Source organism: Arachis hypogaea, chromosome 18, assembly GCF_003086295.3.
Source record: "Arachis hypogaea cultivar Tifrunner chromosome 18, arahy.Tifrunner.gnm2.J5K5, whole genome shotgun sequence".
NCBI lineage: Eukaryota > Viridiplantae > Streptophyta > Magnoliopsida > Fabales > Fabaceae > Arachis > Arachis hypogaea.
In genome coordinates, this window is record NC_092053.1 from 82250342 (window position 1) to 82268884 (window position 18543).

Sequence of the window (18543 nt, forward strand, 5' to 3'; positions counted from 1 at the left end):
GGAAGAAATGAGGAGAAAAGCATGCAAAAGGGAGAATGCATGAAGAAACAAAGATTGGGAGTGCATCAATGGACACGCATGCGTACAAGGCGCACACGCGCAAAAGTAGATTCGCATAGAGACACGCAAGCGTACATGCCGCATCCGCGCGGATGAAGAATTTGCCAATCGACGCGCACGCGCCGATACTCTCACGTGGCACACTTAAAGGCAAAACACTGGGGGGCAATTTTTGAGCTGGCCAGGCCCAAATCTAACTTGTTTCTGAGTGTATTTCATGCAGAATTGAAGTCCAAGCAAAGGGGGAGCCATTAGTTTAGCCAACATGAACCTTTATTTAGTTTTCTAGAGAGAGAAGCTCCATCTTCTCTCTAGAATTAGGAAATAGGATTAGGTTTAGTTCTTAGATCTAGGTTTAATTCATGCTTTGATTTACTTTTCTTTTGTAATTTCATCTTCTTCTACATCTCCTCTCTCTAGTTTAGCATTTAATTCTTGTAATTATCTACTTTTATGTTGATGCACCTTTGTTCTTCCATTTTCCTTTAATGCAATTTATGATTCATGTTCCTTTATTGTTCATTTGATTTGTTGTTGTTTAATTCCTTGCAATTGAGTAGTGTAGATTTACTTTCCTTGCAATTTTACTATGTTTTCCTTTTATGCCTTTCAAGTGTTTGATAAAATGCTTGGTTGGATTTTAGAGTAGAATTTTATGCTCTTGGCTTGGGAAGGTAACTTAGGAACTCTTGAGTTACTAATGTCCAAGTGATTGATGATTGGGAGCCGTTAACGCTAGATCTTGCTAATTGATTTGGTGGAGAACTAGGACTTATGTTCTTGGATTGACATAGCTCACTTGACTTTCCTTTATTAGTTAGAGGATGACTTAGCGGGGTTGATCCTTGCCAATTCTCATGTTGTTGTTAGTGATAAGGATAGAGATCCTTGACCGCCAACCTTTGCCAAGACCTTTTTAGTTGTTAGTTTATTTTCATTGCTATTTACATTTCATGTCTCTTATCCCAAAAACCCCAAAACATCTCATAACCAATAACAGGGCACTTTGTTGCAATTCCTAGGGAGAATGACCCGAGGTTTAAATACTTCAGTTTATAGATTTTAGGGGTTTGTACTAGTGACAAACAAATTTTGGCATGAAAGGACTATCGTTTGGTTTAGAAACTATACTTGCAACGAGAATTCATTTGTGAATTTCTAAACCGTCAAAAGTCTTCTCATCAAAATGGCGCCGTTGCCGGGGAATTGCAATGGTGTTGTGTTATTGGTTATTGTATATATGTGAATATTGTGAATAGCTTGATTTTTGGATTGTTTGCTAGTCTTTTCTAGTTTAGGACTTTGTTTCATTATTTTTCTATTAGATTTATTTTCTTTTCACTATGAATTCTCACCTTGGCTATGAGTTTGGTTCTAACTATGTTGTAGGAAATAGGAGCTAAATGAGGATGTGTATCAGGGATGGTACAATCAAAGGTGGGAAGAGCCATATGCATATGATCAATCTTCATGGCAACAACATCCACCAATACACTATGAACAAGAGCCATTCTATGATGCATATCAATCCAATGGCTATGGTGAATCTCGTGATTTTCAAGAACCACCACCATATGCCTATGAGCCATATCCTCAGCATAACCTTCAACCATACTCACAAGCCCCTTCTTACCAACCATCTTCAGATGACCCTAATCCATATCCATCCTACCAACAATCATATGAGCCACATGAACCATACATAGAGCCACCACTACTACAACATCAACATTTTCAAGAGCTGCCCCCTCCATATTATTACGAAGATGAACCACCTCCAATATATGATAACTTTCAACCAGAAGATGAACTCTACTTTCTACCATAACCTCCTATGGAAGAATACTCATGTCCTTCAATCCAAGAGCCATATGATCCTACTCATGATATCCAAGCGGAACAAGAGTCAAGGGATCGTCTAAAGGAAGCATTGGATCAATTTCAAGCAACCATAGAGTGTGTTGTATGACAAACCCCATATTTAGGGTTTATCTTGTGTTCAATTTAGAGGGTTTTGTCAACCTTTCTCTCATTTATCCAATGAAATAGCATGGTTTTGTAAATTCTCCTTTAATTGTGGTTAAGAGTGAAAACATAATTTTTATGTCCTTAATTGTTTAATCTTGATTTACCTTTGATTCCATTGGATGCCTTGATATGTTTTTTAAGTGATTTCAGATTTAGGAGGCAAAGATTGGATCAAGGGAATGAAGGAAAAGCATGTAAAATCGAGAACTCATGAAGAAATGAAGGAATCGCAAAAGCTGTCAAGCAGACCTCTTCGCACTTAAACGACCATAACTTGAGCTACAGAAGTCTAAATGATATGGTTTTAGTTGCATTAGAAAGCTAACATCCGGTGCTTCGAAATGATATAAGATTTGCCATGGTTTCATTCGCGCATAGGGGCGCGCACGCGCACGGTGCGCGGACACGCCGATGGTGGCACATGCTTCACTTAATGCAACCCGTGGCCAGCGATTTTAGAAGCCTTGTGGGCCCAATCCAACTCATTTATGATGCTATTTAAGCCAATAATTGAATGGGACTCAACATACGTTAGATACTTTACATACTTTTGATCATTAGTTTAGTTTAGGTTAGTTTTAGAGAGAGAAGCTCTCACTTCTCTCTAGGATTAGGATTAGGTTTTAGATCTAGATTAGAAATTCTTAGATCTAGTTTCATTTCATGCTTTGATTTACTTTTCCTTTTGCAATTCTTCTTCTTATACCTTTCCTCTCTTTAGTTTAGCATTTAATTCTTGTAATCCTTTACTTTTATGTTCATGCACTTTTGTTTCTTCTATTTTCATTTCAATGCACTTTATGTTTTCATGTTCCTTTATTATTCATTTGATTTGTTGTTGTTTAATTTCTTGCAATTGAGTAGTGTAGATTTACTTTCCTTGCTATTTTATAATGCTTTCCTTTTATGCCTTCTAAGTGTTTGATAAAATGCTTAGTTGGATTTTAGAGTAGATTTTAGTGCTCTTGGCTTGGGAAGGTAACTTAGGAACTCTTGAGTTACTAATGTCCAAGTGATTGACGATTGGGAGCCATTAACTCTAGATCTCACTAATTGAATTGGTGGAGAACTAGGACTTATGGACTTGGATTGACATAGCTCATTTGACTTTTCTTTATTAGTTTGAGGATGACTTAATGGGGTTGATCCCTTGCCAATTCTCATGTTGTGGTTAGTGATTAGGATAGAGATTCTTGACCAGCAAACTTTGCCAAGACCTTTTTAGCCATTAGTTTACTTTCTTTGCCATTTATATTTTATGTTTCTCACCCAAAACCCCAAAAATACCTCATAACCAATAACAAGGCACTTTATCGTAATTCCTAGGGAGAACGACCCGAGGTTTGAATACTTCGGTTTATAAATTTAGGGGTTTGTTACTTGTGACAAACAATCTTTTGTATGAAAGGACTATTGTTGGTTTAGAAACTATACTTACAACGAGATTTCAATTGTGAATTCTAGACCACACAAAAGTCCTCTCATTATTGTGCAACAAGTGGAAAGAATGGAAAATATTGAACCACCGCAACTCTACCAAAAAGAACCACCTTCCTACTATGAATCCTTCCCCCAAATTGATTAACCCTTCCATCCACCCCAACTTCCAATGGATGACATCCTTGATGTTCCTGTTCAAGGACAAGATGAGATGAAAAGGGATGTGCAATAATTCACGGCCGCCTGGAAGAGGTGGTAAACCGGTTAGCATCCCAATGCTTGAATACTCAAGGAACTCCCATGGTTACATGTGGAGAAACAAATGAAGAGCATAACATGAAGAAGAGATTGGTGGAGAATGAGGGAAGTTGCTTCGTATTGGAACAATTAGAGGAAACTACAATTGTTGAAGAAGAAGAAGAAGTGGTCGAAGACTTAGGAGATGCAGAACCACCTTGGGAGTCTAGGATTGAAGAAAACCCCTCCAAGATGATTGAATTTGATGTAAAGGAGGAATGTGCACAACCTCCAAGGAATATCCCTTATGAAGAATTGGATGGGATAGAGCAAGAATTGAGTCCCCTTGGTAATGAAGATCAAGCATAAAGTCTTAGTGGTGAAGAATCCTTTGAGCATGAAGAACCTTCTCCCGTTGGGTTTGAAAGCGTTGTGGAGGTAAATTTTTCTCACCCTCCCAATTTTGACTTGAGTATGGGAAAAGACTTAGATAATAGTGTTGAACAAAGGATCACATTTGAGAAAACTTTTGAAGAGGTGGAGATCCTTAGAAAAAGGAGGATGGGAATTGAATACACTTTGTCAAGACCCTTGGACGCTTCTTTACCTAGGTTGCCATCTACTCATTCATTTGAGTGGGTGAAATTCATTTCTATTAGCTTTATTATACCACTTGAATATGGTTTGCTTGAAACGGATGGCCAACTTAGGGAGCTTTGTGGGATGAAGCGTAAAAGAAAAATGTTGTGGTTGGCGTTGCAAATTAAGGCTCATTATGGTTGATGCTTCAAACATGAGATATAAAGGTTAGAGTAGTGCTCAACTAGAGGGGTCTAGGAGGATTGTCGGCCACTTTATTGAGAATTCACCTTACTCACCACCTGGTTGGACTAATAATGATGATCAACTTGAAGACAGGTGTAAAAATAAAGTGTGGGATCCCGGATCACAAGACGAGGATCAACTTTGGGAGCCCCAAGCTTGTAAAGAACTCCATCAACACTTGGTGCAACAAAAAAGAAATCTTGGGGCACAATGGAGAACCAAGCATTGGTGGGAGTTCCGAGATTAATTCAAGCACAAGCTACCTTGATGAAGAGCTCCCCATAAGTCCAACTTAAGGACAACAAACAAAAGTGCTAGGTGGGAGACACCCCACCATGGTAACATCCTTTCATTTTTTTTCTCTTTTGTACATATTAGTAAAATAGGTTTAATTTCATGTTTTGTTTGATTAGTTGAGTTTAATTGGGAGTCTAGTAGGTTAAATAAGGTTTCATGATGTTTTGGTAGCTGTTTGGAGGTTTGGAATGCTTGGTTTGGTGCAAAAACATAGAAAAATTTTGAAAAACAGAGCACCATCCATGCGTACGCGTGCTTCACGCGTATGCGTGCCCAAGTATTTTCGGCCAACCACGCGCATGCGTCATGTACGGGTATGCGTGGATTGAATTTTTCCACTTCCCATACATTCACCCGAGAGTTATGCCTGACGTGTGCCAACTTTGTTCCCCAGGGTATGCGCATGTGTACCTTGCGCGTACGCGTCGACTCTCTGCTTTGCCATGCACGCGTACGGGATGAGCGGATAATTTATACACTTTTTGGCATTGTTTTTAGTATGTTTTTAGTATATTTTAGTTAGTTTTTATTATGTTTTTATTAGTTTTTATTCAAAAATCACATTTCTGGACTTTACTATGAGTTTGTGTATTTTTCTGTGATTTCAGGTATTTTCTGACCGAAATTGAGGGACCTGAGCAAAAATCTGATTCAGAGGCTGAAAAAGGACTGCAGATGTTGTTGGATTTTGACCACCTTGCACTCGAAGTGGGTTTTCTGGAAAAGGCTGAAAAAGGACTGCAGATGTTGTTTGGCGCGCTCTTAATTGCGTTGGAAAGTAGGCATCCTGGGCTTTTCAGCAATATATAATAGTCCATACTTTGGCTGAGATTTGATGGCCCAAACCGTTGTTCCAAGTCTGCATAAAAATTCTGGCGTCAAAACGCTAGAACTGGCATAAAAGATGGAGTTAAACGCCCAAACTGGCACAAAAGCTGGCATTTAACTCCAAGAAAAGTCTCTACATTTGAAAGCTTCAATGCTTAGCCCAAGCACACACCAAGTGGGCGCCGGAAGTGGATTTCTACACTAACTATTCTAGCTTACTCATTTTCTATAATCCTAGGTCACTAGTTCATTATAAAAACTACTTTGAGTGATTCATTTTGTACCTCATGACACTTTACACGTTTCATATTGTATTCTCTATGGCATGAGTCTCTAAACTCCATGGTTGGGGGTGAGGAGCTCTGCTGTGTCTCGATGAATTAATGTAATTTCTACTGTTTTCCATTCTTTCACGCTTGTTTCTATTCTAAGATATTCACTCGCACTTCAACCTGATGAATGTGATGATCCGTGACACTCATCATTATTCTCACCTATGAACGCATGCCTGACAACCACCTCCGTTCTATCTGCAATAGCTTGAGTGCATATATCTTGGGTTTCTAATCTAAGATTAGAACCTTCGTGGTATAGGCTAGAATTATTGGTAGCCATTTCTGAGATCCATAAAGTCTAAACCTTGTCTATGGTATTCCAAGTAGGATCTGGGAAGGGATGACTGTGACGAGCTTCAAACTCACGAGTGCTAGGCATAGTGACAGACGCAAAAGGATCAATGGATCCTATTCCAACATGAGTGAGAATCGACAGATGATTAGCCGTGCGGTGACAGTGCATTTGGACCATTTTCGCTGAGAGGACGGATGGTAACCATTGACAACGGTGATCCACCAACATACAGCTTGCCATGGAAGGAGCCTTGCGTGTGTGAAGAAGAAGACAGTAGGAAAGCAGATATTCAGAAGACAGAGCATCTCCAAAACCTCAACCTGTTCTCCATTACTGCATAACAAGTATTTATTTCATGTTCTTTTACTTTTTACAATTAAAATTAAGATTCATTACTGATATCCTGTCTAAGAATTACACTATAACCATAGCTTGCTTCAAGCCGACAATCTCCGTGGGATCGACCCTTACTCACGTAAGGTATTACTTGGACGACCCAGTGCACATGCTGGTTAGTTGTGCGGAATTGCAAAAATGCAATTGTAATTTCGTGCACCAGTACGCGTCAGCCGGGCGTACGCGTCGCCTCCATTTCATCTATCCACGCTTACGCGCACATGACGCGCACGCGTGGATTGCTCTGTTTCACTCACCTTCTTTTCTTCTCTTCTTTCCATTACTTTCCTTCTTCTCCTCTCTTTCCACCCTTCAAACATCCTCCAACACTACCAAGCATCATGTAACACCATTTCTTTTAGTTAGTTAGTTACTTTAATTTTTGTTTTCCATTATAAGTGTTGAATTACTAATCTTGTTTACCATTTACTGCTGCTTATTACTAATAGGATGTTATCTTAGCATTATTGTAGTTAATTGTCATTGTTGGATTCCTTTGTTGAGGTTGTATTTGATTACTTGGTTTGGAATTTTTCATGTTTAACATTTTTGAATACCAAGTACTTGTTACATTGCTTTCATGCATCTTACCTCTTTGAATTGCATGTTTTGGCCACCATGCATTCATCATCTATTGTTAGGCAATTGTATATTATCAATGCGTTTTTTTAGGATGCTTGTTCTAATTGATCATCACCTATTTCATGCATTGAAATTGTGGAATTGTGAAATTGGATCAAAGCTTACCTAATGACATATTTTTGAGCTTTGTAAAGCTTTGTGGGCCATGCTTGCTGTGTCATTGATTTCCACTTCTATCTTCTTTTTCCTATGTTCCATAGCATCCATGTGTTTCACCTCTATGTCACTTAGGTGTTGCAACAACTTCAATATGTATCATTGATTGTTGTGGGAGTTTCATATACTATTTTGTTCACTAAGTCTACCTACACATCAATCAATGTCCATGCATTATCCAATTTCACAATTGCTTGATTAATTTCTTGAATGCTTCCATGCCTCTTTGCTAATTGTGTGGTTGACTTAACCTACAAGTCTTTTGAAGTATTTCAAGCACACTAGAATGAGTGAAATGTGTGTTTTCTTTTGTATAATTATGACATAGTTTCTAAATACTAGAGTGTGAGTTCTAAACCGCATGCAAGTTAGGATCCACACACTTATTTTTCATTAATGTCACACTAATTCACTCACTCAATTCTAGTGATCTACCTCACTCCAACAATCCATGCTTCCTTTCTTGTGCATTTACTTGTCTTATTATCTCCTGTTTCTATGTTCAAGATGAGTCATCATAAGCAAAAACGGAAGCGGGAGAAGAACATGCAACATCGGTTGACCTACCAGCTGAAGGTAGCAACTAGGAAAGTTGCCGTACCCCCTTTGCTCATCTTTGGATACACCGAGGACGGTGCAAAATTTTAAGTGTGGGGAGGTCGTCCCACTGCTCGGCATTTTTGGGTGACAAGTTTCTAATCACAACACTTTTGCATTTTATTTTTAGGTCTTTTAGGATTTTTGGTTGCATTGCATATGTATATATTAAGCTTAGTCAACATCATGATATTTTTCAAGAATTTTTATCTATAGGGCACCCCTATTGGTTGAAAAAAAAATTTTTTTTAGAACATGCTTGAATTATATACTTTGTGGATCATGTTTTGAGCTAAGAACACAAGCATGTGAGATTTGAGCCTAATTGTGTGGTTACATCATAGATAACCACTTACTTTCATTCTTGTGTGCATTATTCTCTTCCTATGATTGTAATCTTTGATTTGTTTGATTCTTTATGTCCATTACTTTGTGTATACATGCATTTACATGATTGAGGCCATTGTTCAAATAGCTCACTTACCTAAATAGCCTAGCTTTTATCTTCCATTGTTAGCCAATTTTGAGCCTATGCTTAACCCACTTGTTCTTAATTGTAGCACATTACAAGCCTAAGTGAAAAACAATAAATATCCCTTAATTTGGATCTTTGATTAGGTTAGGCTAGTGAAAGTGTTCAGTATTTAATTTTGGGAGAGTTGGAAACATTGGGTAGAGATAAAAGTATCACTACAAGAAAAAAGGTCTATGGCCACGCTTTTTTTTTTTGCTACGCTTTAAAAGCATAGCTAAAAGTGGTCTATGGCCACGCTTTTATGAGGGTGGCGATAAAATAAAGATTTTGCCACGTTTTTTTGCTACGCTTCAAAAGCGTGGCGAAAGGTGTCAATGGCCACGCTTTTCTGAGAGTGGCAATTGATGCGAGATTTGGCTACGCTTTTATTTGCCACACTTAAAAAGCGTAGTCATAGAGAGAAACCGCCACGCTTTTAAAGCGTAGCAACAGAGTTTTGTTATTGCGGCGTTCGAAAAGCGTAGCCGTTTCCTAGAAGCCTTTTGGCACGCTTTAAAAGCGTGGCCAAAAGGTTCCCTCGGAAAAAAAAAGGTGGGAATAAATTAAAAAGCCCCTTCTTCGTTTAAAGACTCAGTTCACTTAGAGAAAGAGGTTCATTGTGCGCTGCCCTAACCCCTTCTTGTTCGTGCTCTGCCCTAACTCCTCCATCAAAAGCCCCAACGCGACGAGACACGCACTGCCCTAACTCCTCCTTCTTCATTGTGCCTCGCCCTCACTCGCCGTGGATGCTCCCTTTTGCCGCTGCTCCCTTACGTCGCTGCAAAACCCTAACCCCCTAACCCCTTCCGCGCCGCTCCCTTCCTGCTTCTTGCTTCTTTGTAAGTCCACTTCTTTTATTTCTTTCCTATTTCACCTTACCCCCCTCACTCCCTCCCCCCCCTTTCTGTTCATTTATTTTTTACTTTTAATTACCTGATTCGTTGAAATCAGGATGTATTGAAGGCAATCTCGTTGAAGCAGAAGTGGGATTTGAACGATTTGCGGGTTCTTAATTCGGAATCTATTGGGAACAGGTTCAGGTTCGAAACATTTCAGAACTTCGAGTTAAGAATTGGGTTTGGGAAAAAGAGCAATTTTTCTGTGAAATTCCCTTAGCCACAGGCGCTGCAGAAGCAGAACATGGTCACCGCTGAGGCGCCGCATAAGGCACGGAAGCAGAAGCACTTCGTCGCCCTCTCTTCCTCCTCCTAAATCGCGCAATTCCAGTGTCGTTGCGAACCATCACAAGCTCAAAAAAGACAAAGAAGAAAAGAGAAGGTAACTGATTTTTGTTATTTATCCCTTCATTTATTTATCTATTTTTTAGTTTTTGTTCGTGATTTTTTTCCTGAATTGGTTGATAATTTAGTGTGTAATATTGGTGAGAAAATGTGAAATGGAGAGAATTCTATTGGTTGAGACTAGCAATTTCTGATTCGTGCTTGCTAGTTTTAACTTTAATTTATGAAGAATGCACCGCACTGGAAATTGGGTATGTTGAAAATGCGTGATAATTTTAGCAGTTATTCGATGTATTTTAGCTGTTATTCGATGCTTGCTAGGTTTTTGGGGACCTCAAATATAATTTCGAGAGGGTGAGCCTTTGTATTTCTATAGTTAACATGAATATGAAGATATAAATCTGATAGCAGTTCGGAGATTATGTATTTCTATAATTTTCATGGACTTAATTTATGTAAATTTTTTTCTCTTACTCTTAATACTATTTGTTCCTTTGTCAATAATGTTTAATCCCTTCGTCCCTCCGCCTTCGTCCCTGCTGGTAATGTATTCATTATCAGTTCTATTAGTTAAAAAATAATGTTAAATAATATTGTTGAAGTAAAACAGACCTAGAAGAAAGTCACATTGAATAAGATGTTGAGTCAAATGCAAGGTGTTTGGTTTTGGTTTTGGTTGATTGCCCTGTTATGAAATTAAAGCAACATTTCGTGCTATGTATGTTGGTTTTGGTTGACTGCCCTGTTATGAAATTAGTGTAGCGAGTGGTATGTGACTTGAGGGAATAGAGGTCGTTTAAATGTGTATTGCATTTGGAGGCAAGTTGAGAAAAAAAAAAGGACATGGCGTTCCTAGCAGCAGTTTTTATTCTTCCTGCAGGCACTCTTTTCATTCTCTCAGGCCTTATTGTTAACGCAATGCAGGTAATTAATTAAGATCCAATCTGCAAATCGCGTTGTTATATATCCAAATTTGTGTTGACTTTATTTAACTATTGTCTCAGTTGACTTCTTTAACTATAGCTTCATTTGTAAAATATGTATCTAAGCTTCTTCTTTGATGGATTTATGTCATGTTGATTCATATTCTGTTTTGGTGCCTGTCCTTTATCAGATTCAAGAATCTGACGAAGCAAGAAAGAAGTTCTCAAATGCTAAATCTCTTTCTTCCTCCCAATTTTTTGGAGATCAGAACAAAGCTGCAAACGTGGCTGATCAAGCTACTTTGTCAAAGTTTTCAGTATGTATTTTTTTCATTAATGAATTACTCGTAATTTTCTGAATCTACACATTCAGGTAGATAATAATAAGACATGCACATTGAAGACACAATTGTGTTCTAGGGAGCACAGTTTTCTTTTCAATTTCTTTCTGGCCATTGCAAATATAGTTCTCCATTCCGTGTTTGTAGGCATGAAAATCATTAGTCAGATAAAAACAAAGCAGGACAAAAAATAATTTCTCAATAGCCTCTTGCTAAAACTTTCCAGTGTTTTAGTGTTGAAATCCACCGTCCTAGTGGAAATTGAATAAGTTGGAATCCATTTGTTTGTGTTTTATGTTCAATTAGTTAAGCCATTTGCTATCAATACTGAGAAGCAAGCCATAAAGTTAATACATGGAAATGATGGATTTTGACATATAGTACCAGAAACCCTTAATCATGTCATAAAAAGGACAACAATGGCTAACTAAGAGGTCTGAATAGCTTTTATGCTTTATCAAAGCGCATTATTATTTAATATAGTTAAGATGAGGTTTTACTTGTCCCATGGATTATCAAATTCCTAACCTGATATTTTTTAGGAGATATTTACTTTTGCTTTTTGGATTTTGGTACACTAATAATATAAAAGGGTGTAAAACTGTTATCCAATCATATATTAACATTAGCAAATTCAATATCTTATATTATCCCTTCAAAACAGGGGCCTTTAAAAGTTGATGTTTGACAAAGTTTATCGTCTTCTATTTTCAGGGTTCATCTGCCATCTCCAGTGCTGTTCATACCCTCGTTTGTGTTTTTCTTCTACTTCTTATTATTATCCTTTATTCTCCATTGCATTCATAAGGCCTAGTGAATGCAGTTTAGAAAATTTAGCCACCTAATTTGTGGATTCTATTTTAGGAATTGTTATTTATTGTCTTAGATGTGTATTATGTTTCCTTACACCCAGATTTTTGTTTTAGGATGAGGACATTTTCCTTTAGGATGAGGACCTTGGAGTTTAAGAGTTCCACCCAGATAAAAATGTTGAATACCATCTCTGATATCTAAAAATTAGAAAAAATATAGTTTGATGCTCTTAGATTGTTTAATTAAAAACAAAATTGGTGGAGATTACTTCTGTTTTATTTTTTTTTTAAATGGGCACTCCTATAATGTTACAAATCTTAATGATTCTCAATTGAATTTTTAGTTATATATCTATCATTAAAAGTGAAGGGCTGGAGATTTCACAACCAGCACTTGATCCTCAACTTTCTGAAAGGTCTTGCTGTGGAGATTTCACAACCAGCTCTGGAGATTTTTCAGTTACTTACTGTGCTTAGAACTGGGCTTCGACTTCCTTGGTATCCAAATTGAAAGGTCCTGCTGAGAGAAAAAAGCTAGAGGACTTGACAATTGGTCCAGTTCTCACTGTAAGTACATGTCTTTCATTTTCTTAAATTTAAAATTAAAATAAGTGTTGGCAGCTTCATACATTTGTGTATTATTGTCCCTAAGATATGATTTGTGGAGAGAGAACTACTCTTGAGTGCAGTAAGTGAGAAGATATAAACGAATTCTAGAGTTAATTTAAATAAGTTATACATAACTATTCTAGTGTTCATATCCATGCTTTTGATTGATGATTAAAAAGGAGTTTATCTGGTGGGGGTGGGAGCTACGAACAATTTGCTGCTTTCAAGTTAAACACACATTTCCAAGTTTGTGCCCTAGTTGATATAGGTGTGCATTATTTATTTGTTTGACATTATTGGTAATGGTAAACTGCAGACTGTGGAGTCATATATCCAATAGTATATTAGTTGTTTGATAAATAATTACTCGGAGGTTCTTTTTAATTTTCTTACTTTATTTCACTTCTTTTTTTATTTTTTTATTTTTTATGTGCAGTTTACAACTGAATCAATGTTGTAAATAGAGAAAATTAAATAGAAGAAAAGCATAGCTTAACGAAAAGCTTTTGAAGATGAATATACTCACAATCATGTTCTTACATACTTTTGGTTGTTGTGCTTGCAAGAAGGACATACAAAATTGGAGGTTGTGATTTGAGCAGCACTGCTCCTCCTTGTACCAGGTAAAGTTTCGGTAATAAGCAATTCAATTGGCTTTCTCTTTTCTTTCCTAGACTTGACGGAAGATTATCTATTTTCTTCAGGTGGATTGAAATGATGGCTCATGTTTTCTCAAGAGCTGCATGGCATTGCATTTGGTATATGATCCAGGTGGATTTAAATGATGGCTCCTGGATTAGTAATATGTAATTCTAGGATGGTAGCTTGCTTAGAATCTTTGTTAGCTTGGGTACAAGTAGTGTTTTTTTGTTTCAGTAAAAACTATTTGTCTCTTTTGTAACTTCCTATTGATTTTATAATAGCCCTTGCTGTAGCCAAGAATAGTCTTCATCATATGATGGAATTACCTCCTTCCTTATCTAGGTCCAGAATTACAAAGTCTGCAGGGAATATAAACTTATCCACTTTGACCAAAAGGTTTTGAATTACACCTTTAGGAAAAGCAACAGACTTGTCCACTAGCTCTAGTGACATCTGTATGGGCTTTACCTCCTCTATGCATAGCTTTTTGATCAGAGAAGAGGGCATTAGATTGATGCTATCTCCTAAGTTACACATTGCTTTATTGATTCTTATGTTGCCAATGGTACAAGGTAGGAAAAAGATTCCCAGGGTCCTCAAGTTTTGGGGGAAGCCCTTTCTGGATTAATGCACTGCATTCTTCAGTGAGCAATATAGTTTCCTTCTCATGCCAACTTCTCTTTTTATTGATAAGCTCTTTCAAGAACTTTGCATATAGAGGCGTATGCTCTAATGCCTCAGCCAGTGGAATATTAATCTCCAATTTCTTGAAGACTTTAAGGAATTTGGGGAAGTGTTGTTCCTTGGTTTCCTTGTTGAACCTTTGAGGATATGGCAAGAGAGGTGTGAAAGTCTTCTCCACTTGCTTCTGTCCTTGAGATGGTCCTTTTATTGCTTCCTTCCCTTTTTTTAAGTTTTATGGCTGGTTATCCTTCTCTTTGAGCTTCTCTGAAGTTTGCTTGCTTGCTGTCACTTTTTTGTTGCTGGCTTCCTCTCTCTTGGTCAGTTTCTTGTCATTCACCAAGGTTTTTCCACTCCTTAGCTCTTTGCATTCTTCTTTTGGATTTGGAATGGTGTCACTTGGGAGTGAGCTTGTTGGCCTTTCAATCACAACTTGCTTGGAAAGCTGCCCAATCTGCCTTTCTATATTTCTTATGGAAGCTTCATTGTTCTTGTTTGTAAGTTCTTGCTATTTCATCATTTTTTCCATCCATATCTCCAAGTTGGAGATTCTCTGAGAGTCTTGTGGAATTTGTGGTTGGTTGTTAGCTGGTGAGGGTGGATGATAGTTGTTTAGGTTGGTGGTTTGGTTATTAGATGGATAACAATTGGAATTGGGGTAATGGTTTTGGGGTTTTCTATATGGATTTTGGTCATTGTTCTGCTGGTTGTTGTGGTTTGTGTTTCTCTAATTGTTTTGGTTTGAATTTATTTGCCATGGCTGCTAATTTTGATTGTGATTATCTCCCCATCTAAGATTGAGGTGGTTCTTCCATGATGGATTGTAGGTGTCACCATAAACTTCACTTGATCCAGAACCTTGGTTGTGCACATATTGAATTTATTCCTGCTGCTGATCTTCTTGGTTCTCTTTATTCTGCCCCCATGTGGTTGATGGTTGGCTTGTGACATTCATTGATGGAACTTGTAAGCTATCAATCCTCTTTGCCATTTGTTCAAATTGTTGTTGAAATTGCTGTTGCATCATCTTGTTTTGAGCTAGGATTGTGTGCACTCCTTCTAATTCTAGCACTCCTTTCCTTTGTGATGGTTGGCGTTGTCTCTGATGAGCAAAGAAATATTGATTGTTTGCTACCATATCAATGAGGTTTTGAGCCTCATCCACTGTCTTCATCAATTGTATGGAGCCTCCTGCTGAATGATCTAGTGCCTCCTGAGCCTTAAGAGTCAAACCTTCATAGAAATTTTGAAGAATGTCCCATTCATTAAATATTTCAGGGGGACATTTTCTAATCAGGGCCTTGTACCTCTCCCATGCCTCATAGAGAGATTCTGCATCCATCTTTGTGAAAGTTTGCACCCCCGTCTTGAGCCTGATGATCCTTTGAGGTGGGTAGAACTTGGCCAAGAATTTATTCACTAGATCTTCCCAGCTAGTGATGCTTCCTTGTGGAAAGGTTTCAAGCCATTGAGCAGCTTTGTCCCTCAATGAGAATGGGAACAGCAGCAATTTATATGTTTCTGGATGTACACCATTAAACTTTACTGTATGCCAAATCCTCAGAAAGGTAGATAAGTGTTGGTTTGGATCCTCCAAAGGGCTTCCTCCATATGAGCAATTATTCTGTACCAATGTGATGAGCTGGGGCTTCAATTCAAAGTTATTTTCATTGACATTTGGGGTAAGGATGCTACTCCCACAATGCCTTGGATTAGCAAATATTTATGAAGCCAATACTATCCTTTGTGGTTGACCATTGTTGTTGGCCATTCCTACTGGTGGATTTGTTGGATTTGTTAAGTGTTCCTTCATTTCATGAAATTCTTCTTCAAAAAGTTCTTCTCCAATAATTCCTTTCCCTCTTGCTTCTCTTCTTATCCTTCGGAGAGTTCTTTCGTCAGCTTCACAGAAAGTAGGGGTCTCCCTCCTTGCCTCTGTCATAAAACCAAAATAACAAGAAATACAAGAGCACTCTGTCGCTTGAGTGCAGTGAGAGTTAGTAGAGACAAAGTCTCAAATAGTTAGTGTGCTGGTTAAAAATAATGGAAATAAACAAAAATAAAGAAAAAGTGCTTAATCTAGACCACCATCTTACTTAATCATTGTCAATCTAATCAATCCCTGGGAACGGCACAAAAAATTTGATGTGTGGAAAACGATCCAACACAAAACTCACTGGCAAGTGTACCGGGTCGCATCAAGTAATAATAACTCACATGAGTGAGGTCGATCCCACATGGATTGAAGGATTGAGCAATTTTAGTTAGGTGGTTGATTTAGTCAAGCAAACACGTTTTGATTTGAGTGATTTGTATTCAACAGAAGCTAAATTGCATGAAATTTAAAGGGAGAGGGAGAATTGACAGTAAATTAAAGGGGAGAAGAAGTAAAGGAGCTGAATCTTAAAGTGCAAGTAATGTAAATGACAGAAGCTTAGATTGCAAGAAATGTAAATAGATAAAGCTTAGAGTGCAAGAAATGTAAATTGCTTGAATAGTAAAGGGCTTTGGGAGCTGGGATCTCAGAAATTAAACAAGAGAATGTAAATAGCAATCAAGAGAAGTAAAAGATGAATTGAAATGCAGCAGATCTCAAACAGAAAAGAAAAATTACTTGAAGAAGCAATATAGAAAGTGAATTAAACTCAATTGTAAAATCTAAAAGAGAAGTTTAAGATCTCACGAGCTGAATGAGACCAGAAAACAAGTCTAGATCTCAATTCCTTCCTTGATCCAACAGATAATAATTGCAGAAGAAATAGAGATGAAAGCAGTAAAGAAAACTTAGATCCAAATCACAATTCCTCTAAATTATGCAGAAAGTAAACAAAGAGAGATCTCAGATCAAGAATGAAATAGAATTCCTTCAATTCTCAATCCAAGATTCAAAATAAAGAGTGAAGAGTGTAGAAGTAAGAACAGAGAGGAATAGAATTCAATTCTCAATCCCAATTCCCAAACCCAAAGCTAAATCTAAAATGAGCTCAAAAATGAAAATGAAAAGTAAAAGTATCAAAAAGGTAAAAGAAAAAGTGTTCTCTCTAAATCAAACTAACTTCTATTTATACACTTCCTATTTTTGAATTTCAGCATTTGGAGTGGGCCTTTCAATTTGGTGAAAAATTAAATTTAAATAGAATTTTAATTGAATTTAAAGCATGGGTGCTGCTTCCAGTAGAGTGCTCGGTTGAAAAAGAGAGTGCAGCACTCCCTTGGCTCAATTGTTGCGTGACAAGCTCCTTGGGTAGTCTTCATAGCGCTCGGTTAAGTAAAGGAGCGCAGCACTCCATGCTTGTTGAATGAGCCCCCAATTCGAACCATGGGTGATGCAATTTGCTCACCAAATTTCATTATAGAGTAGCGCTTCAAGCTTGGATGCACAAGGTCCTTGTTCGAATCCTGGTGAAGCCCATGTGGAGCAATTTTTCTTGGTGAAACAATGGAATGTAGCGCTTCTCTTGTCCCTTAGGTGCAAGGTTCGAACCTTGAGGCCTCCAATCCTTAGTTTTTCACTTTGTTTTTCTTTGGGGAGGAGCCCAAAAAGGTTAACTGAGTTAACCGAGCGCTATGCTTTTTGCCTTGTTTCCTTAGTTCCTTGTAGCGCTCGGTTTAGTGAGAGAGTGCAGCATTCCTTGTCCTTTGCTTTCTTGGATTTGAGTAGCGCTCGAGTAGAGAGTGCTGTGCTCACTGAGAGAGTGCTGCTCCTTGGTATCTTGATGCGCCATGCTTTTCTTCATCCTTAGGCCACGCTTTCCTTGTTTCTTTCTTTTCTTCACCTACAAGTAATCAAAACAACCAATCAAAGTATCACCAAATTCACAAGGTTTATAAATCATTCAAAAACCAATTAATTTTAGCTTAAACCTCATGATTTAATGTCGAATAAAGGATGGTTGATTGATTCAACAAAACCATACAATTCCACTCCAAATCACTTACTTATAACACAAGAAAGTGCATAAAACCTAATGAAACAAGTGAAAAATGCTTGAAAAGCTAGCATAAGATGACTTGTCATCACAACACCAAACTTAAACCTTGCTTGTCCCCAAGCAAGCACTAACATAAGAGAAAATGAAATGAAACAGAGAAGTATGCATGTCCTTATTTAGCAGATAATTGAATTTGGTTCATGGGGTTTTATGCAGACAATGGTAGCTCATTTATTACTTGCTGACAGATAAGAATGTTTCTTCAAAGGTGCATTAGACTTGCTGCTATACATCCTTAGCTTAGCCCAAACACTCACCAAGTGGGCCCGAAAGTGGATTTTTACACTACAAGCCTATCATATTTCTGTAATCCTCAGTTATTAGATTAGTATTTATAGGAGAAGATCATCCATGTTTAGGATCTCTCTCCAGCATATCATATTTTTGAACACTATTATATACAGTATGAGCCATAAACCTCCTAGGTTAAGGTTAGGAGCTCTGCTGAGTTTTATGGATTAATAAAAGTACTACTGTTCTATTTCAATTCATGTTTGATTCTCTCCTAAGATGTATCTTCATTCTTCAACCTTATGAATGAGTTTAACCATCAAATGTTAGCTCGATTCTACATGGGTTCGGCTCGCGTCTTTCATCAGATATCAATGAACCACTAGCTTGATTATACATCTCTTAAACGATTAATCCACAA